The sequence below is a fragment of the Triturus cristatus genome, chromosome 1_1, assembly GCF_964204655.1.
Source record: "Triturus cristatus chromosome 1_1, aTriCri1.1, whole genome shotgun sequence".
Taxonomy (NCBI): Eukaryota; Metazoa; Chordata; class Amphibia; order Caudata; family Salamandridae; genus Triturus; species Triturus cristatus.
Window position 1 is genome coordinate 933007310 of NC_140579.1, and position 23104 is coordinate 933030413.

Sequence of the window (23104 nt, forward strand, 5' to 3'; positions counted from 1 at the left end):
ATCTCACACGGAACCAAGCACTCTGCCTTCAGGATTGTTAAGGCCTGCCATAGGAGTGACTTATAGGTTACCAGGTGTCCCATTTAAGGTTAGGTATAGGTATACTACACCTAAGTAAGAGGTGATTACACCAACTTACCCCAGCTGAGTGATCAGCCAGTTGTGTCAGATTGTTAGGCCAAGCCTGGGGTGGCATAATACATGCTTCAGCCCCTGGCAGGCCTTGGGTACACCAATGCCCTGGGTACCTAGTGTACACTGGTACAGGGGCTGACAGGGTGATCCACTTCCAATTGGTTATGCACCTAGGGTGCATAGTTTTAATGTAGTAGAGAGAACAGCAGGCTGGGGGTCTGATTGGCAGGCCCACAGCCTCAATATGTCAAAAACCAGTGAAGCAAAAAGCAAAAATTTGGGGTGACCATAGGATAGCAGACCCTACTCTCCTACAGGAAACCTAGCAAACCTATACATTTTTTAAAACTAGACACCCAGGGGAATCCAGGATGGGGTGACTTGACTGCCTCCCACCAGGGTCTGTTACCCAGAATCCCTTGCAAACCTAAAAAATTGTCAAAAAAACCACATTTTCCCCACATTTCTGTTGTGGAAAGTTCCGGAATCTGCGTGGATCCACAAATTTCCACCCACCCCGCGTTCCCCAAAGTCCTATGAGAAAAACGGTAACTCACTTGTGTGGGTCGGCCTACTGCCCGCGACAGGAAACGGCGCAAAACGCAACGTGGTCACACCTCAATTTCGCAGTGAAAAATGACCCTTTTTTGGCAAAATGACTAGCTGTAGTTTTTGAACCCTAGCTCTGCGGGCACCTTGGGAAACCTAGCAAACCTATACATTTTTTAAAACTAGACACCCAGGGAAATCCAGGATGGGGTGACTTGACTGCCTCCCACCAGGGTCTATTACCCAGAATCCCTTGCAAACCTAAAAGATTGTCCAAAAAAACACATTTTCCCCACATTTCTGTGGTGGAAAGTTCCGGAATCTGCGTGGATCCACAAATTTCCAACCACCCTGCGTTCCCCAAAGTCTTACGAGAAAAACGGTACCTCACTTGTGTGGTTCGGCCTAGTGCCCGCGACAGGAAACGTCGCAAAACGCATCGTGGTCACACCTCAATTTCGCAGTGAAAAATGACCCTTTTTTGGCAAAATGACTAGCTGTAGTTTTTTAACCCTAGCTCTGCGGGCACCTTGGGAAACCTAGCAAACCTATACATTTTTGAAAACTAGACACCCAGGGGAATCCAGGATGGGGTGACTTGACTGCCTCCCACCAGGGTCTGTTACCCAGAATCCCTTGCAAACCTAAAAGATTGTCCAAAAAAACACATTTTCCCCACATTTCTGTGGTGGAAAGTTCCGGAATCTGCGTGGATCCACAAATTTCCACCCACCCCGCGTTCCCCAAAGTCTTACGAGAAAAACGGTACCTCACTTGTGAGGGTCGGCCAAGTGCCCGCGACAGGAAACGGCACAAAACGCAACGTGGTCACACCTCAATTTCGCAGTGAAAAATTACCCTTTTTTGGCAAAATGTCTAGCTGTAGTTTTTGAACCCTAGCTCTACGGGCACCTTGGGAAACCTAGCAAACCTATACATTTTTGAAAACTAGACACCCAGGGGAATCCAGTATGGGGTGACTTGACTGCCTCCCACCAGGGTCTGTTACCCAGAATCCCTTGCAAACCTAAAAAATTGTCCAAAAAAACCACGTTTTCCCCACATTTCTGTCGTGGAAAGTTCCTGAATCAGCGTGGATCCACAAATTTCCACACAACCCGCGTTCCTCAAAGTCTTACGATAAAAACGGTACCTCACTTGTGTGGGTCAGCCTAGTGCCCGCGACAGGAAACGGCGCAAAACGCAACGTGGTCACACCTCAATTTCGCAGTGAAAAATGACCCTTTTTTGGCAAAATGTCTAGCTGTAGTTTTTGAACCCTAGCTCTGCGGGCACCTTGGGAAACCTAGCAAACCTATACATTTTTGAAAACTAGACACCCAGGGGAATCCAGGATGGGGTGACTTGACTGCCTCCCACCAGGGTCTGTTACCCAGAATCCCTTGCACACCTAAAAAATTGTCAAAAAAAACACATTTTCCCCACATTTCTGTTGTGGAAAGTTCCGGAATCTGCGTGGATCCACAAATTTCCACCCACCCTGCGTTCCCCAAAGTCTTACGAGAAAAACAGTAACTCACTTGTGTGGGTCGGCCTAGTGCCCGCGACAGGAAACGGCGCAAAACGCATCGTGGTCACACCTCAAGTTCACAGTGAAAAATGACCCTTTTTTGGCAAAACGACTAGCTGTTGTTTTTGAACCCTAGCTCTGCGGGCACCTTGGGAAACCTACCAAACCTACACATTTTTGAAAACTAGACACCCATGGGAATCCAGGATGGGGTGACTTGACTACCTCCCACCAGGGTCTGATAACCAGAATCCCTTGCAAACCTAAAAAATTGTCCAAGAAAACCCCATTTTCCCCACATTTCTGTGGTGGAAAGTTCCGGAATCTGCGTGGATCCACAAATTTCCACCCACCCCGTGTTCCCCAAAGTCTTACGAGAAAACTGGTACCTCACTTGTGTGGGTCGGCCTACTGCCCGCGAAAGGAAACGGCGCAAAACGCAACGTGGTCACACCTCAATTTCGCAGTGAAAAATGACCCTTTTTTGGCAAAATGACTAGCTGTAGTTTTTGAACCCTAGCTCTGCGGGCACCTTGGGAAACCTAGCAAACCTATACATTTTTTAAAACTAGACACCCAGGGAAATCCAGGATGGGTTGACTTGACTGCCTCCCACCAGGATCTGTTACCCAGAATCCCTTGCAAACCTAAAAAATTGTCAAAAAAACCACATTTTCCCCACATTTCTGTCGTGGAAAGTTCCGGAATCTGCGTGGATCCACAAATTTCCATCCACCCCGCGTTCCCCAAAGTCTTACGAGAAAAACTGTAACTCACTTGTGTGGGTCCGCCTAGTGCCCGCAACAGGAAACGGCGCAAAACGCAACGTGGTCACACCTCAATTTCGCAGTGAAAAATGACCCTTTTTTGGCAAAATGACTAGCTGTAGTTTTTTAACCCTACCTCTGCGGGCACCTTGGAAAACCTAGCAAACCTATACATTTTTGAAAACTAGACACCCAGGGGAATCCAAGATGGGGTGACTTGACTGCCTCCCACCAGGGTCTGTTACCCAGAATCCCTTGCAAACCTAACAAATTGTCAAAAAATACACATTTTCCCCATATTTCTGTCGTGGAAAGTTCCGGAATCTGCATGGATCCACAAATGTCCACCCACCCCGCATTCCCCAAAGTCTTACGAGAAAAACGGTACCTCACTTGTGTGGGTCGGCCTAGTGCCCGCGACAGGAAACGGCACAAAACGCAATGTGGTCACACCTCAATTTCGCAGTGAAAAATGACCCTTTTTTGGCAAAATGTCTAGCTGTAGTTTTTGAACCCTAGCTCTACGGGCACCTTGGGAAACCTAGCAAACCTATACATTTTTGAAAACTAGACACCCAGGGGAATCCAGGATGGGGTGACTTGACTGCCTCCCACCAGGGTCTGTTACCCAGAATCCCTTGCAAACCTAAAAAATTGTCCAAAAAAAACACATTTTCCCCACATTTCTGTCGTGGAAAGTTCCTGAATCAGCGTGGATCCACAAATTTCCACACAACCCGCGTTCCTCAAAGTCTTACGAGAAAAACGGTAACTCACTTGTGTGGGTCGGCCTAGTGCCCGCGACAGGAAACGGTGCAAAACGCAACGTGGTCCCACCTCAATTTCGCAGTGAAAAATGACCCTTTTTTGGCAAAATGACTAGCTGTAGTTTTTTAACCCTAGCTCAGCTGGCACCTTGGGAAACCTAGCAAACCTATACATTTTTTAAAACTAGACACCCAGGGAAATCCAGGATGGGGTGACTTGACTGCCTCCCACCAGGGTCTATTACCCAGAATCCCTTGCAAACCTAAAAAATTGTCCAAAAAAACACATTTTCCCCACATTTCTGTAGTGGAAAGTTCCGGAATCTGCGTGGATCCACAAATTTCCACCCACCCCGCGTTCCCCAAAGTCTTACGAGAAAAACGGTAACTCACTTGTGTGGGTCCGCCTAGTGCCCGCAACAGGAAATGGCGCAAAACGCAACGTGGTCACCCCTCAATTTCGCAGTGAAAAATGACCCTTTTTTGGCAAAATGACGAGCTGTAGTTTTTTAACCCTACCTCTGCGGGCACCTTGGGAAACCTAGCAAACCTATACATTTTTGAAAACTAGACACCCAGGGGAATCCAAGATGGGGTGACCTGACTGCCTCCCACCAGGGTCTGTTACCCAGAATCCCTTGCAAACCTAACACATTGTCAAAAAATACACATTTTCCCCATATTTCTGTCGTGGAAAGTTCCGGAATCTGCGTGGATCCACAAATTTCCACCCACCCCGCGTTCCCCAAAGTCTTACGAGAAAAACGGTACCTCACTTGTGTGGGCGGCCAAGTGCCCGCGACAGGAAACGGCACAAAACGCAACGTGGTCACACCTCAATTTCGCAGTGAAAAATTACCCTTTTTTGGCAAAATGTCTAGCTGTAGTTTTTGAACCCTAGCTCTACGGGCACCTTGGGAAACCTAGCAAACCTATACATTTTTTAAAACTAGACACCCAGGGGAATCCAGGATGGGGTGACTTGACTGCCTCCCACCAGGGTCTGTTACCCAGAATCCCTTGCAAACCTAAAAAATTGTTTAAAAAAAACACATTTTCCCCACATTTCTGTCGTGGAAAGTTCCTGAATCAGTGTGGATCCACAAATTTCCACACAACCCGCGTTCCTCAAAGTCTTACGAGAAAAACGGTACCTCACTTGTGTGGGTCGGCCTAGTGCCCGCGACAGGAAACGGCGCAAAACGCAACGTGGTCACACCTCAATTTCGCAGTGAAAAATGACCCTTTTTTGGCAAAATGTCTAGCTGTAGTTTTTGAACCCTAGCTCTGCGGGCACCTTGGGAAACCTAGCAAACTTATACATTTTTGAAAACTAGATAACCAGGGGAATCCAGTATGGGGTGACTTGACTGCCTCCCACCAGGGTCTGTTACCCAGAATCCCTTGCAAACCTAAAAAATTGTCAAAAAAACCACATTTTCCCCACATTTCTGTTGTGGAAAGTTCCGGAATCTGCGTGGATCCACAAATTTCCACCCACCCCGCGTTCCCCAAAGTCCTATGAGAAAAACGGTAACTCACTTGTGTGGGTCGGCCTACTGCCCGCGACAGGAAACGGCGCAAAACGCAACGTGGTCACACCTCAATTTCGCAGTGAAAAATGACCCTTTTTTGGCAAAATGACTAGCTGTAGTTTTTGAACCCTAGCTCTGCGGGCACCTTGGGAAACCTAGCAAACCTATACATTTTTTAAAACTAGACACCCTGGGAAATCCAGGATGGGGTGACTTGACTGCCTCCCACCAGGGTCTATTGCCCAGAATCCCTTGCAAACCTAAAAGGTTGTCCAAAAAAACAAATTTTCCCCACATTTCTGTGGTGGAAAGTTCCGGAATCTGCGTGGATCCACAAATTTCCAACCACACTGCGTTCCCCAAAGTCTTATGAGAAAAACGGTACCTCACTTGTGTGGTTCGGCCTAGTGCCCGCGACAGGAAACGTCGCAAAACGCATCGTGGTCACACCTCAATTTCGCAGTGAAAAATGACCCTTTTTTGGAAAAATGACTAGCTGTAGTTTTTTAACCCTAGCTCTGCGGGCACCTTGGGAAACCTAGCAAACCTATACATTTTTGAAAACTAGACACCCAGGGGAATCCAGGATGGGGTGACTTGACTGCCTCCCACCAGGGTCTGTTACCCAGAATCCCTTGCAAACCTAAAGAATTGTCAAAAAAACCACATTTTCCCCACATTTCTGTTGTGGAAAGTTCCGGAATCTGCGTGAATCCACAAATTTCCATCCACCCCCCGTTCCCCAAAGTCTTACGAGAAAAACGGTAACTCACTTGTGTGGGTCCGCCTAGTGCCCGCAACAGGAAACGGCGCAAAACGCAACGTGGTCACACCTCAATTTCGCAGTGAAAAATGACCCTTTTTTGGCAAAATGACTAGCTGTAGTTTTTTAACCCTACCTCTGCGGGCACCTTGGGAAACCTAGCAAACCTATACATTTTTTAAAACTAGACACCCAGGGGAATCCAAGATGCGGTGACTTGACTGCCTCCCACCAGGGTCTGTTACCCAGAATCCCTTGCAAACCTAACAAATTGTCAAAAAATACACATTTTCCCCATATTTCTGTCGTGGAAAGTTCCGGAATCTGCGTGGATCCACAAATTTCCACCCACCCCGCGTTCCCCAAAGTCTTACGAGAAAAACGGTACCTCACTTGTGTGGGCGGCCAAGTGCCCGCGACAGGAAACGGCACAAAACGCAACGTGGTCACACCTCAATTTCGCAGTGAAAAATTACCCTTTTTTGGCAAAATGTCTAGCTGTAGTTTTTGAACCCTAGCTCTACGGGCACCTTGGGAAACCTAGCAAACCTATACATTTTTTAAAACTATACACCCAGGGGAATCCAGTATAGGGTGACTTGACTGCCTCCCACCAGGGTCTGTTACCCAGAATCCCTTGCAAACCTAAAAAATTGTCTAAAAAAAACACATTTTCCCCACATTTCTGTCGTGGAAAGTTCCTGAATCAGTGTGGATCCACAAATTTCCACACAACCCGCGTTCCTCAAAGTCTTACGAGAAAAACGGTACCTCACTTGTGTGGGTCGGCCTAGTGCCCGCGACAGGAAACGTCGCAAAACGCAACGTGGTCACACCTCAATTTCGCAGTGAAAAATGACCCTTTTTTGGCAAAATGTCTAGCTGTAGTTTTTGAACCCTAGCTCTGCGGGCACCTTGGGAAACCTAGCACACTTATACATTTTTGAAAACTAGACAACCAGGGGAATCCAGGATGGGGTGACTTGACTGCCTCCCACCAGGGTCTGTTACCCAGAATCCCTTGCAAACCTAAAAAATTGTCAAAAAAACCACATTTTCCCCACATTTCTGTTGTGGAAAGTTCCGGAATCTGCGTGGATCCACAAATTTCCACCCACCCCGCGTTCCCCAAAGTCCTATGAGAAAAACGGTAACTCACTTGTGTGGGTCGGCCTACTGCCCGCGACAGGAAACGGCGCAAAACGCAACGTGGTCACACCTCAATTTCGCAGTGAAAAATGACCCTTTTTTGGCAAAATGACTAGCTGTAGTTTTTGAACCCTAGCTCTGCGGGCACCTTGGGAAACCTAGCAAACCTATACATTTTTTAAAACTAGACACCCTGGGAAATCCAGGATGGGGTGACTTGACTGCCTCCCACCAGGGTCTATTACCCAGAATCCCTTGCAAACCTAAAAGATTGTCCAAAAAAACACATTTTCCCCACATTTCTGTGGTGGAAAGTTCCGGAATCTGCGTGGATCCACAAATTTCCATCCACCCCGCGTTCCCCAAAGTCTTACGAGAAAAACGGTAACTCACTTGTGTGGGTCCGCCTAGTGCCCGCAACAGGAAACGGCGCAAAACGCAACGTGGTCACACCTCAATTTCGCAGTGAAAAATGACCCTTTTTTGGCAAAATGACTAGCTGTAGTTTTTTAACCCTACCTCTGCGGGCACCTTGGGAAACCTAGCAAACCTATACATTTTTTAAAACTAGACACCCAGGGGAATCCAAGATGGGGTGACTTGACTGCCTCCCACCAGGGTCTGTTACCCAGAATCCCTTGCAAACCTAACAAATTGTCAAAAAATACACATTTTCCCCATATTTCTGTCGTGGAAAGTTCCGGAATCTGCGTGGATCCACAAATTTCCACCCACCCCGCGTTCCCCAAAGTCTTACGAGAAAAACGGTACCTCACTTGTGAGGGTCGGCCAAGTGCCCGCGACAGGAAACGGCACAAAACGCAACGTGGTCACACCTCAATTTCGCAGTGAAAAATTACCCTTTTTTGGCAAAATGTCTAGCTGTAGTTTTTGAACCCTAGCTCTACGGGCCCCTTGGGAAACCTAGCAAACCTATACATTTTTGAAAACTAGACACTCAGGGGAATCCAGTATGGGGTGACTTGACTGCCTCCCACCAGGGTCTGTTACCCAGAATCCCTTGCAAACCTAAAAAATTGTCCAAAAAAAACACATTTTCCCCACATTTCTGTCATGGAAAGTTCCTGAATCAGCGTGGATCCACAAATTTCCACACAACCCGCGTTCCTCAAAGTCTTACGATAAAAACGGTACCTCACTTATGTGAGTCGGCCTAGTGCCCGCGACAGGAAACGGCGCAAAACGCAACGTGGTCACACCTCAATTTCGCAGTGAAAAATGACCCTTTTTTGGCAAAATGTCTAGCTGTAGTTTTTGAACCCTAGCTCTGCGGGCACCTTGGGAAACCTAGCAAACCTATACATTTTTGAAAACTAGACACCCAGGGGAATCCAAGATGGGGTGACCTGACTGCCTCCCACCAGGGTCTGTTACCCAGAATCCCTTGCAAACCTAACACATTGTCAAAAAATACACATTTTCCCCATATTTCTGTCGTGGAAAGTTCCGGAATCTGCGTGGATCCACAAATTTCCACCCACCCCGCGTTCCCCAAAGTCTTACGAGAAAAACGGTACCTCACTTGTGTGGGCGGCCAAGTGCCCGCGACAGGAAACGGCACAAAACGCAACGTGGTCACACCTCAATTTCGCAGTGAAAAATTACCCTTTTTTGGCAAAATGTCTAGCTGTAGTTTTTGAACCCTAGCTCTACGGGCACCTTGGGAAACCTAGCAAACCTATACATTTTTTAAAACTAGACACCCAGGGGAATCCAGTATGGGGTGACTTGACTGCCTCCCACCAGGGTCTGTTACCCAGAATCCCTTGCAAACCTAAAAAATTGTCTAAAAAAAACACATTTTCCCCACATTTCTGTCGTGGAAAGTTCCTGAATCAGTGTGGATCCACAAATTTCCACACAACCCGCGTTCCTCAAAGTCTTACGAGAAAAACGGTACCTCACTTGTGTGGGCGGCCTAGTGCCCGCGACAGGAAACGGCGCGAAACGCAACGTGGTCACACCTCAATTTCGCAGTGAAAAATGACCCTTTTTTGGCAAAATTACTAGCTGTAGTTTTTGAACCCTAGCTCTGCGGGCACCTTGGGAAACCTAGCAAACCTATACATTTTTTAAAACTTGACACCCAGGGAAATCCAGGATGGGGTGACTTGACTGCCTCCCACCAGGGTCTATTACCCAGAATGCCTTGCAAACCTAAAAGATTGTCCAAAAAAACACATTTTCCCCACATTTCTGTGGTGGAAAGTTCCGGAATCTGCGTGGATCCACAAATTTCCATCCACCCCGCGTTCCCCAACGTCTTACGAGAAAAACGGTAACTCACTTGTGTGGGTCCGCCTAGTGCCCGCAACAGGAAACGGCGCAAAACGCAACGTGGTCACACCTCAATTTCGCAGTGAAAAATGACCCTTTTTTGGCAAAATGACTAGCTGTAGTTTTTTAACCCTACCTCTGCGGGCACCTTGGGAAACCTAGCAAACTTATACATTTTTTAAAACTAGACACCCAGGGGAATCCAAGATGGGGTGACTTGACTGCCTCCCACCAGGGTCTGTTACCCAGAATCCCTTGCAAACCTAACAAATTGTCAAAAAATACACATTTTCCCCATATTTCTGTCGTGGAAAGTTCCGGAATCTGCGTGGATCCACAAATTTCCACCCACCCCGCGTTCCCCAAAGTCTTACGAGAAAAACGGTACCTCACTTGTGAGGGTCGGCCAAGAGCCCGCGACAGGAAACGGCACAAAACGCAACGTGGTCACACCTCAATTTCGCAGTGAAAAATTACCCTTTTTTGGCAAAATGTCTAGCTGTAGTTTTTGAACCCTAGCTCTACGGGCACCTTGGGAAACCTAGCAAACCTATACATTTTTTAAAACTATACACCCAGGGGAATCCAGTATAGGGTGACTTGACTGCCTCCCACCAGGGTCTGTTACCCAGAATCCCTTGCAAACCTAAAAAATTGTCTAAAAAAAACACATTTTCCCTACATTTCTGTCGTGGAAAGTTCCTGAATCAGTGTGGATCCACAAATTTCCACACAACCCGCGTTCCTCAAAGTCTTACGAGAAAAACGGTACCTCACTTGTGAGGGTCGGCCAAGTGCCCGCGACAGGAAACGGCACAAAACGCAACGTGGTCACACCTCAATTTCGCAGTGAAAAATTACCCTTTTTTGGCAAAATGTCTAGCTGTAGTTTTTGAACCCTAGCTCTACGGGCACCTTGGGAAACCTAGCAAACCTATACATTTTTTAAAACTATACACCCAGGGGAATCCAGTATAGGGTGACTTGACTGCCTCCCACCAGGGTCTGTTACCCAGAATCCCTTGCAAACCTAAAAAATTGTCTAAAAAAAACACATTTTCCCCACATTTCTGTCGTGGAAAGTTCCTGAATCAGTGTGGATCCACAAATTTCCACACAACCCGCGTTCCTCAAAGTCTTACGAGAAAAACGGTACCTCACTTGTGTGGGTCGGCCTAGTTCCCGCGACAGGAAACGGCGCAAAACGCAACGTGGTCACACCTCAATTTCGCAGTGAAAAATGACCCTTTTTTGGCAAAATGTCTAGCTGTAGTTTTTGAACCCTAGCTCTGCGGGCACCTTGGGAAACCTAGCAAACTTATACATTTTTGAAAACTAGACAACCAGGGGAATCCAGGATGGGGTGACTTGACTGCCTCCCACCAGGGTCTGTTACCCAGAATCCCTTGCAAACCTAAAAAATTGTCAAAAAAACCACATTTTCCCCACATTTCTGTTGTGGAAAGTTCCGGAATCTGCGTGGATCCACAAATTTCCACCCACCCCGCGTTCCCCAAAGTCCTATGAGAAAAACGGTAACTCACTTGTGTGGGTCGGCCTACTGCCCGCGACAGGAAACGGCGCAAAACGCAACGTGGTCACACCTCAATTTCGCAGTGAAAAATGACCCTTTTTTGGCAAAATGACTAGCTGTAGTTTTTGAACCCTAGCTCTGCGGGCACCTTGGGAAACCTAGCAAACCTATACATTTTTTAAAACTAGACACCCTGGGAAATCCAGGATGGGGTGACTTGACTGCCTCCCACCAGGGTCTATTACCCAGAATCCCTTGCAAACCTAAAAGATTGTCCAAAAAAACACATTTTCCCCACATTTCTGTGGTGGAAAGTTCCGGAATCTGCGTGGATCCACAAATTTCCATCCACCCCGCGTTCCCCAAAGTCTTACGAGAAAAACGGTAACTCACTTGTGTGGGTCCGCCTAGTGCCCGCAACAGGAAACGGCGCAAAACGCAACGTGGTCACACCTCAATTTCGCAGTGAAAAATGACCCTTTTTTGGCAAAATGACTAGCTGTAGTTTTTTAACCCTACCTCTGCGGGCACCTTGGGAAACCTAGCAAACCTATACATTTTTTAAAACTAGACACACAGGGGAATCCAAGATGGGGTGACTTGACTGCCTCCCACCAGGGTCTGTTACCCAGAATCCCTTGCAAACCTAACAAATTATCAAAAAATACACATTTTCCCCATATTTCTGTCGTGGAAAGTTCCGGAATCTGCGTGGATCCACAAATTTCCACCCACCCCGCGTTCCCCAAAGTCTTACGAGAAAAACGGTACCTCACTTGTGAGGGTCGGCCAAGTGCCCGCGACAGGAAACGGCACAAAACGCAACGTGGTCACACCTCAATTTCGCAGTGAAAAATTACCCTTTTTTGGCAAAATGTCTAGCTGTAGTTTTTGAACCCTAGCTCTACGGGCCCCTTGGGAAACCTAGCAAACCTATACATTTTTGAAAACTAGACACTCAGGGGAATCCAGTATGGGGTGACTTGACTGCCTCCCACCAGGGTCTGTTACCCAGAATCCCTTGCAAACCTAAAAAATTGTCCAAAAAAACCACATTTTCCCCACATTTCTGTCATGGAAAGTTCCTGAATCAGCGTGGATCCACAAATTTCCACACAACCCGCGTTCCTCAAAGTCTTACGATAAAAACGGTACCTCACTTATGTGGGTCGGCCTAGTGACCGCGACAGGAAACGGCGCAAAACGCAACGTGGTCACACCTCAATTTCGCAGTGAAAAATGACCCTTTTTTGGCAAAATGTCTAGCTGTAGTTTTTGAACCCTAGCTCTGCGGGCACCTTGGGAAACCTAGCAAACCTATACATTTTTGAAAACTACACACCCAGGGGAATCCAAGATGGGGTGACCTGACTGCCTCCCACCAGGGTCTGTTACCCAGAATCCCTTGCAAACCTAACACATTGTCAAAAAATACACATTTTCCCCATATTTCTGTCGTGGAAAGTTCCGGAATCTGCGTGGATCCACAAATTTCCACCCACCCCGCGTTCCCCAAAGTCTTACGAGAAAAACGGTACCTCACTTGTGTGGGCGGCCAAGTGCCCGCGACAGGAAACGGCACAAAACGCAACGTGGTCACACCTCAATTTCGCAGTGAAAAATTACCCTTTTTTGGCAAAATGTCTAGCTGTAGTTTTTGAACCCTAGCTCTACGGGCACCTTGGGAAACCTAGCAAACCTATACATTTTTTAAAACTAGACACCCAGGGGAATCCAGTATGGGGTGACTTGACTGCCTCCCACCAGGGTCTGTTACCCAGAATCCCTTGCAAACCTAAAAAATTATCTAAAAAAAACACATTTTCCCCACATTTCTGTCGTGGAAAGTTCCTGAATCAGTGTGGATCCACAAATTTCTACACAACCCGCGTTCCTCAAAGTCTTACGAGAAAAACGGTACCTCACTTGTGTGGGCGGCCTAGTGCCCGCGACAGGAAACGGCGCGAAACGCAACGTGGTCACACCTCAATTTCGCAGTGAAAAATGACCCTTTTTTGGCAAAATTACTAGCTGTAGTTTTTGAACCCTAGCTCTGCGGGCACCTTGGGAAACCTAGCAAACCTATACATTTTTTAAAACTAGACACCCAGGGAAATCCAGGATGGGGTGACTTGACTGCCTCCCACCAGGGTCTATTACCCAGAATGCCTTGCAAACCTAAAAGATTGTCCAAAAAAACACATTTTCCCCACATTTCTGTGGTGGAAAGTTCCGGAATCTGCGTGGATCCACAAATTTCCATCCACCCCGCGTTCCCCAACGTCTTACGAGAAAAACGGTAACTCACTTGTGTGGGTCCGCCTAGTGCCCGCAACAGGAAACGGCGCAAAACGCAACGTGGTCACACCTCAATTTCGCAGTGAAAAATGACCCTTTTTTGGCAAAATGACTAGCTGTAGTTTTTTAACCCTACCTCTGCGGGCACCTTGGGAAACCTAGCAAACTTATACATTTTTTAAAACTAGACACCCAGGGGAATCCAAGATGGGGTGACTTGACTGCCTCCCACCAGGGTCTGTTACCCAGAATCCCTTGCAAACCTAACAAATTATCAAAAAATACACATTTTCCCCATATTTCTGTCGTGGAAAGTTCCGGAATCTGCGTGGATCCACAAATTTCCACCCACCCGCGTTCCCCAAAGTCTTACGAGAAAAACGGTACCTCACTTGTGAGGGTCGGCCAAGTGCCCGCGACAGCAAACGGCACAAAACGCAACGTGGTCACACCTCAATTTCGCAGTGAAAAATTACCCTTTTTTGGCAAAATGTCTAGCTGTAGTTTTTGAACCCTAGCTCTACGGGCCCCTTGGAAAACCTAGCAAACCTATACATTTTTGAAAACTAGACACTCAGGGGAATCCAGTATGGGGTGACTTCATTGCCTCCCACCAGGGTCTGTTACCCAGAATCCCTTGCAAACCTAAAAAATTGTCCAAAAAAACCACATTTTCCCCACATTTCTGTCATGGAAAGTTCCTGAATCAGTGTGGATCCACAAATTTCCACACAACCCGCGTTCCTCAAAGTCTTACGATAAAAATGGTACCTCACTTATGTGGGTCGGCCTAGTGCCCGCGACAGGAAACGGCGCAAAACGCAACGTGGTCACACCTCAATTTCGCAGTGAAAAATGACCCTTTTTTGGCAAAATGTCTAGCTGTAGTTTTTGAACCCTAGCTCTGCGGGCACCTTGGGAAACCTAGCAAACCTATACATTTTTGAAAACTAGACACCCAGGGGAATCCAAGATGGGGTGACCTGACTGCCTCCCACCAGGGTCTGTTACCCAGAATCCCTTGCAAACCTAACACATTGTCAAAAAATACACATTTTCCCCATATTTCTGTCGTGGAAAGTTCCGGAATCTGCGTGGATCCACAAATTTCCACCCACCCCGCGTTCCCCAAAGTCTTACGAGAAAAACAGTACCTCACTTGTGTGGGCGGCCAAGTGCCCGCGACAGGAAACGGCACAAAACGCAACGTGGTCACACCTCAATTTCGCAGTGAAAAATTACCCTTTTTTGGCAAAATGTCTAGCTGTAGTTTTTGAACCCTAGCTCTACGGGCACCTTGGGAAACCTAGCAAACCTATACATTTTTTAAAACTAGACACCCAGGGGAATCCAGTATGGGGTGACTTGACTGCCTCCCACCAGGGTCTGTTACCCAGAATCCCTTGCAAACCTAAAAAATTGTCTAAAAAAAACACATTTTCCCCACATTTCTGTCGTGGAAAGTTCCTGAATCAGTGTGGATCCACAAATTTCCACACAACCCGTGTTCCTCAAAGTCTTACGAGAAAAACGGTACCTCACTTGTGTGGGTCGGCCTAGTGCCCGTGACAGGAAACGGCGCAAAACGCAACGTGGTCTCACCTCAATTTCGCAGTGAAAAATGACCCTTTTTTGGCAAAATGACTAGCTGTAGTTTTTTAACCCTAGCTCAGCTGGCACCTTGGGAAACCTAGCAAACCTATACATTTTTTAAAACTAGACACCCAGGGAAATCCAGGATAGGGTGACTTGACTGCCTCCCACCAGGGTCTATTACCCAGAATCCCTTGCAAACCTAAAAAATTGTCCAAAAAAACACATTTTCCCCACATTTCTGTAGTGGAAAGTTCCGGAATCTGCGTGGATCCACAAATTTCCACCCACCCCGCGTTCCCCAAAGTCTTACGAGAAAAACGGTAACTCACTTGTGTGGGTCCGCCTAGTGCCCGCAACAGGAAATGGCGCAAAACGCAACGTGGTCACACCTCAATTTCGCAGTGAAAAATGACCCTTTTTTGGCAAAATGACTAGCTGTAGTTTTTTAACCCTACCTCTGCGGGCACCTTGGGAAACCTAGCAAACCTATACATTTTTTAAAACTAGACACCCAGGGGAATCCAAGATGGGGTGACCTGACTGCCTCCCACCAGGGTCTGTTACCCAGAATCCCTTGCAAACCTAACACATTGTCAAAAAATACACATTTTCCCCATATTTCTGTCGTGGAAAGTTCCGGAATCTGCGTGGATCCACAAATTTCCACCCACCCCGCGTTCCCCAAAGTCTTACGAGAAAAACGGTACCTCACTTGTGTGGGCGGCCAAGTGCCCGCGACAGGAAACGGCACAAAACGCAACGTGGTCACACCTCAATTTCGCAGTGAAAAATTACCCTTTTTTGGCAAAATGTCTAGCTGTAGTTTTTGAACCCTAGCTCTACGGGCACCTTGGGAAACCTAGCAAACCTATACATTTTTTAAAACTAGACACCCAGGGGAATCCAGGATGGGGTGACTTGACTGCCTCCCACCAGGGTCTGTTACCCAGAATCCCTTGCAAACCTAAAAAATTGTCTAAAAAAAACACATTTTCCCCACATTTCTGTCGTGGAAAGTTCCTGAATCAGTGTGGATCCACAAATTTCCACACAACCCGCGTTCCTCAAAGTCTTACGAGAAAAACGGTACCTCACTTGTGTGGGTCGGCCTAGTGCCCGCGACAGGAAACGGCGCAAAACGCAACGTGGTCACACCTCAATTTCGCAGTGAAAAATGACCCTTTTTTGGCAAAATGTCTAGCTGTAGTTTTTGAACCCTAGCTCTGCGGGCACCTTGGGAAACCTAGCAAACTTATACATTTTTGAAAACTAGATAACCAGGGGAATCCAGTATGGGGTGACTTGACTGCCTCCCACCAGGGTCTGTTACCCAGAATCCCTTGCAAACCTAAAAAATTGTCAAAAAAACCACATTTTCCCCACATTTCCGTTGTGGAAAGTTCCGGAATCTGCGTGGATCCACAAATTTCCACCCACCCCGCGTTCCCCAAAGTCCTATGAGAAAAACGGTAACTCACTTGTGTGGGTCGGCCTACTGCCCGCGACAGGAAACGGCGCAAAACGCAACGTGGTCACACCTCAATTTCGCAGTGAAAAATGACCCTTTTTTGGCAAAATGACTAGCTGTAGTTTTTGAACCCTAGCTCTGCGGGCACCTTGGGAAACCTAGCAAACCTATACATTTTTTAAAACTAGACACCCTGGGAAATCCAGGATGGGGTGACTTGACTGCCTCCCACCAGGGTCTATTGCCCAGAATCCCTTGCAAACCTAAAAGGTTGTCCAAAAAAACACATTTTCCCCACATTTCTGTGGTGGAAAGTTCCGGAATCTGCGTGGATCCACAAATTTCCAACCACCCTGCGTTCCCCAAAGTCTTACGAGAAAAACGGTACCTCACTTGTGTGGTTCGGCCTAGTGCCCGCGACAGGAAACGTCGCAAAACTCATCGTGGTCACACCTCAATTTCGCAGTGAAAAATGACCCTTTTTTGGCAAAATGACTAGCTGTAGTTTTTTAACCCTAGCTCTGCGGGCACCTTGGGAAACCTAGCAAACCTATACATTTTTGAAAACTAGACACCCAGGGGAATCCAGGATGGGGTGACTTGACTGCCTCCCACCAGGGTCTGTTACCCAGAATCCCTTGCAAACCTAAAGAATTGTCAAAAAAACCACATTTTCCCCACATTTCTGTTGTGGAATGTTCCGGAATCTGCGTGAATCCACAAATTTCCATCCACCCCCCGTTCCCCAAAGTCTTACGAGAAAAACGGTAACTCACTTGTGTGGGTCCGCCTAGTGCCCGCAACAGGAAACGGCGCAAAACGCAACGTGGTCACACCTCAATTTCGCAGTGAAAAATGACCCTTTTTTGGCAAAATGACTAGCTGTAGTTTTTTAACCCTACCTCTGCGGGCACCTTGGGAAACCTAGCAAACCTATACATTTTTTAAAACTAGACACCCAGGGGAATCCAAGATGCGGTGACTTGACTGCCTCCCACCAGGGTCTGTTACCCAGAATCCCTTGCAAACCTAACAAATTGTCAAAAAATACACATTTTCCCCATATTTCTGTCGTGGAAAGTTCCGGAATCTGCGTGGATCCACAAATTTCCACCCACCCCGCGTTCCCCAAAGTCTTACGAGAAAAACGGTACCTCACTTGTATGGGCGGCCAAGTGCCCGCGACAGGAAACGGCACAAAACGCAACGTGGTCACACCTCAATTTCGCAGTGAAAAATGACCCTTTTTTGGCAAAATGACTAGCTGTAGTTTTTGAACCCTAGCTCTGCGGGCACCTTGGGAAACCTAGCAAACCTATACATTTTTTAAAACTAGACACCCTGGGAAATCCAGGATGGGGTGACTTGACTGCCTCCCACCAGGGTCTATTACCCAGAATCCCTTGCAAACCTAAAAGATTGTCCAAAAAAACACATTTTCCCCACATTTCTGTGGTGGAAAGTTCCGGAATCTGCGTGGATCCACAAATTTCCATCCACCCCGCGTTCCCCAAAGTCTTACGAGAAAAACGGTAACTCACTTGTGTGGGTCCGCCTAGTGCCCGCAACAGGAAACGGCGCAAAACGCAACGTGGTCACACCTCAATTTCGCAGTGAAAAATGACCCTTTTTTGGCAAAATGACTAGCTGTAGTTTTTTAACCCTACCTCTGCGGGCACCTTGGGAAACCTAGCAAACCTATACATTTTTTAAAACTAGACACACAGGGGAATCCAAGATGGGGTGACTTGACTGCCTCCCACCATGGTCTGTTACCCAGAATCCCTTGCAAACCTAACAAATTATCAAAAAATACACATTTTCCCCATATTTCTGTCGTGGAAAGTTCCGGAATCTGCGTGGATCCACAAATTTCCACCCACTCCGCGTTCCCCAAAGTCTTACGAGAAAAACGGTACCTCACTTGTGAGGGTCGGCCAAGTGCCCGCGACAGGAAACGGCACAAAACGCAACGTGGTCACACCTCAATTTCGCAGTGAAAAATTACCCTTTTTTGGCAAAATGTCTAGCTGTAGTTTTTGAACCCTAGCTCTACGGGCCCCTTGGGAAACCTAGCAAACCTATACATTTTTGAAAACTAGACACTCAGGGGAATCCAGTATGGGGTGACTTGACTGCCTCCCACCAGGGTCTGTTACCCAGAATCCCTTGCAAACCTAAAAAATTGTCCAAAAAAACCACATTTTCCCCACATTTCTGTCATGGAAAGTTCCTGAATCAGCGTGGATCCACAAATTTCCACACAACCCGCGTTCCTCAAAGTCTTACGATAAAAACGGTACCTCACTTATGTGGGTCGGCCTAGTGCCCGCGACAGGAAACGGCGCAAAACGCAACGTGGTCACACCTCAATTTCGCAGTGAAAAATGACCCTTTTTTGGCAAAATGTCTAGCTGTAGTTTTTGAACCCTAGCTCTGCGGGCACCTTGGGAAACCTAGCAAACCTATACATTTTTGAAAACTAGACACCCAGGGGAATCCAAGATGGGGTGACCTGACTGCCTCCCACCAGGGTCTGTTACCCAGAATCCCTTGCAAACCTAACACATTGTCAAAAAATACACATTTTCCCCATATTTCTGTCGTGGAAAGTTCCGGAATCTGCGTGGATCCACAAATTTCCACCCACCCCGCGTTCCCCAAAGTCTTACGAGAAAAACGGTACCTCACTTGTGTGGGCGGCCAAGTGCCCGCGACAGGAAACGGCACAAAACGCAACGTGGTCACACCTCAATTTCGCAGTGAAAAATTACCCTTTTTTGGCAAAATGTCTAGCTGTAGTTTTTGAACCCTAGCTCTACGGGCACCTTGGGAAACCTAGCAAACCTATACATTTTTTAAAACTAGACACCCAGGGGAATCCAGTATGGGGTGACTTGACTGCCTCCCACCAGGGTCTGTTACCCAGAATCCCTTGCAAACCTAAAAAATTGTCTAAAAAAAACACATTTTCCCCACATTTCTGTCGTGGAAAGTTCCTGAATCAGTGTGGATCCACAAATTTCCACACAACCCGCGTTCCTCAAAGTCTTACGAGAAAAACGGTACCTCACTTGTGTGGGCGGCCTAGTGCCCGCGACAGGAAACGGCGCGAAACGCAACGTGGTCACACCTCAATTTCGCAGTGAAAAATGACCCTTTTTTGGCAAAATTACTAGCTGTAGTTTTTGAACCCTAGCTCTGCGGGCACCTTGGGAAACCTAGCAAACCTATACATTTTTTAAAACTAGACACCCAGGGAAATCCAGGATGGGGTGACTTGACTGCCTCCCACCAGGGTCTATTACCCAGAATGCCTTGCAAACCTAAAAGATTGTCCAAAAAAACACATTTTCCCCACATTTCTGTGGTGGAAAGTTCCGGAATCTGCGTGGATCCGCAAATTTCCATCCACCCCGCGTTACCCAACGTCTTACGAGAAAAACGGTAACTCACTTGTGTGGGTCCGCCTAGTGCCCGCAACAGGAAACGGCGCAAAACGCAACGTGGTCACACCTCAATTTCGCAGTGAAAAATGACCCTTTTTTGGCAAAATGACTAGCTGTAGTTTTTTAACCCTACCTCTGCGGGCACCTTGGGAAACCTAGCAAACTTATACATTTTTTAAAACTAGACACCCAGGGGAATCCAAGATGGGGTGACTTGACTGCCTCCCACCAGGGTCTGTTACCCAGAATCCCTTGCAAACCTAACAAATTGTCAAAAAATACATATTTTCCCCATATTTCTGTCGTGGAAAGTTCCGGAATCTGCGTGGATCCACAAATTTCCACCCACCCCGCGTTCCCCAAAGTCTTACGAGAAAAACGGTACCTCACTTGTGAGGGTCGGCCAAGTGCCCGCGACAGGAAACGGCACAAAACGCAACGTGGTCACACCTCAATTTCGCAGTGAAAAATTACCCTTTTTTGGCAAAATGTCTAGCTGTAGTTTTTGAACCCTAGCTCTACGGGCACCTTGGGAAACCTAGCAAACCTATACATTTTTTAAAACTATACACCCAGGGAAATCCAGTATAGGGTGACTTGACTGCCTCCCACCAGGGTCTGTTACCCAGAATCCCTTGCAAACCTAAAAAATTGTCTAAAAAAAACACATTTTCCCCACATTTCTGTCGTGGAAAGTTCCTGAATCAGTGTGGATCCACAAATTTCCACACAATCCGCGTTCCTCAAAGTCTTACGAGAAAAACGGTACCTCACTTGTGTGGGTCGGCCTAGTGCCCGCGACAGGAAACGGCGCAAAACGCAACGTGGTCACACCTCAATTTCGCAGTGAAAAATGACCCTTTTTTGGCAAAATGTCTAGCTGTAGTTTTTGAACCCTAGCTCTGCGGGCACCTTGGGAAACCTAGCAAACTTATACATTTTTGAAAACTAGACAACCAGGGGAATCCAGGATGGGGTGACTTGACTGCCTCCCACCAGGGTCTGTTACCCAGAATCCCTTGCAAACCTAAAAAATTGTCAAAAAAACCACATTTTCCCCACATTTCTGTTGTGGAAAGTTCCGGAATCTGCGTGGATCCACAAATTTCCACCCACCCCGCGTTCCCCAAAGTCCTATGAGAAAAACGGTAACTCACTTGTGTGGGTCGGCCTACTGCCCGCGACAGGAAACGGCGCAAAACGCAACGTGGTCACACCTCAATTTCGCAGTGAAAAATGACCCTTTTTTGGCAAAATGACTATCTGTAGTTTTTGAACCCTAGCTCTGCGGGCACCTTGGGAAACCTAGCAAACCTATACATTTTTTAAAACTAGACACCCTGGGAAATCCAGGATGGGGTGACTTGACTGCCTCCCACCAGGGTCTATTACCCAGAATCCCTTGCAAACCTAAAAGATTGTCCAAAAAAACACATTTTCCCCACATTTCTGTGGTGGAAAGTTCCGGAATCTGCGTGGATCCACAAATTTCCATCCACCCCGCGTTCCCCAAAGTCTTACGAGAAAAACGGTAACTCACTTGTGTGGGTCCGCCTAGTGCCCGCAACAGGAAACGGCGCAAAACGCAACGTGGTCACACCTCAATTTCGCAGTGAAAAATGACCCTTTTTTGGCAAAATGACTAGCTGTAGTTTTTTAACCCTACCTCTGCGGGCACCTTGGGAAACCTAGCAAACCTATACATTTTTTAAAACTAGACACACAGGGGAATCCAAGATGGGGTGACTTGACTGCCTCCCACCATGGTCTGTTACCCAGAATCCCTTGCAAACCTAACAAATTATCAAAAAATACACATTTTCCCCATATTTCTGTCGTGGAAAGTTCCGGAATCTGCGTGGATCCACAAATTTCCACCCACTCCGCGTTCCCCAAAGTCTTACGAGAAAAACGGTACCTCACTTGTGAGGGTCGGCCAAGTGCCCGCGACAGGAAACGGCACAAAACGCAACGTGGTCACACCTCAATTTCGCAGTGAAAAATTACCCTTTTTTGGCAAAATGTCTAGCTGTAGTTTTTGAACCCTAGCTCTACGGGCCCCTTGGGAAACCTAGCAAACCTATACATTTTTGAAAACTAGACACTCAGGGGAATCCAGTATGGGGTGACTTGACTGCCTCCCACCAGGGTCTGTTACCCAGAATCCCTTGCAAACCTAAAAAATTGTCCAAAAAAAACACATTTTCCCCACATTTCTGTCATGGAAAGTTCCTGAATCAGCGTGGATCCACAAATTTCCACACAACCCGCGTTCCTCAAAGTCTTACGATAAAAACGGTACCTCACTTATGTGGGTCGGCCTAGTGCCCGCGACAGGAAACGGCGCAAAACGCAACGTGGTCACACCTCAATTTCGCAGTGAAAAATGACCCTTTTTTGGCAAAATGTCTAGCTGTAGTTTTTGAACCCTAGCTCTGCGGGCACCTTGGGAAACCTAGCAAACCTATACATTTTTGAAAACTAGACACCCAGGGGAATCCAAGATGGGGTGACCTGACTGCCTCCCACCAGGGTCTGTTACCCAGAATCCCTTGCAAACCTAACACATTGTCAAAAAATACACATTTTCCCCATATTTCTGTCGTGGAAAGTTCCGGAATCTGCGTGGATCCACAAATTTCCACCCACCCCGCGTTCCCCAAAGTCTTACGAGAAAAACGGTACCTCACTTGTGTGGGCGGCCAAGTGCCCGCGACAGGAAACGGCACAAAACGCAACGTGGTCACACCTCAATTTCGCAGTGAAAAATTACCCTTTTTTGGCAAAATGTCTAGCTGTAGTTTTTGAACCCTAGCTCTACGGGCACCTTGGGAAACCTAGCAAACCTATACATTTTTTAAAACTAGACACCCAGGGGAATCCAGTATGGGGTGACTTGACTGCCTCCCACCAGGGTCTGTTACCCAGAATCCCTTGCAAACCTAAAAAATTGTCTAAAAAAAACACATTTTCCCCACATTTCTGTCGTGGAAAGTTCCTGAATCAGTGTGGATCCACAAATTTCCACACAACCCGCGTTCCTCAAAGTCTTACGAGAAAAACGGTACCTCACTTGTGTGGGCGGCCTAGTGCCCGCGACAGGAAACGGCGCGAAACGCAACGTGGTCACACCTCAATTTCGCAGTGAAAAATGACCCTTTTTTGGCAAAATTACTAGCTGTAGTTTTTGAACCCTAGCTCTGCGGGCACCTTGGGAAACCTAGCAAACCTATACATTTTTTAAAACTAGACACCCAGGGAAATC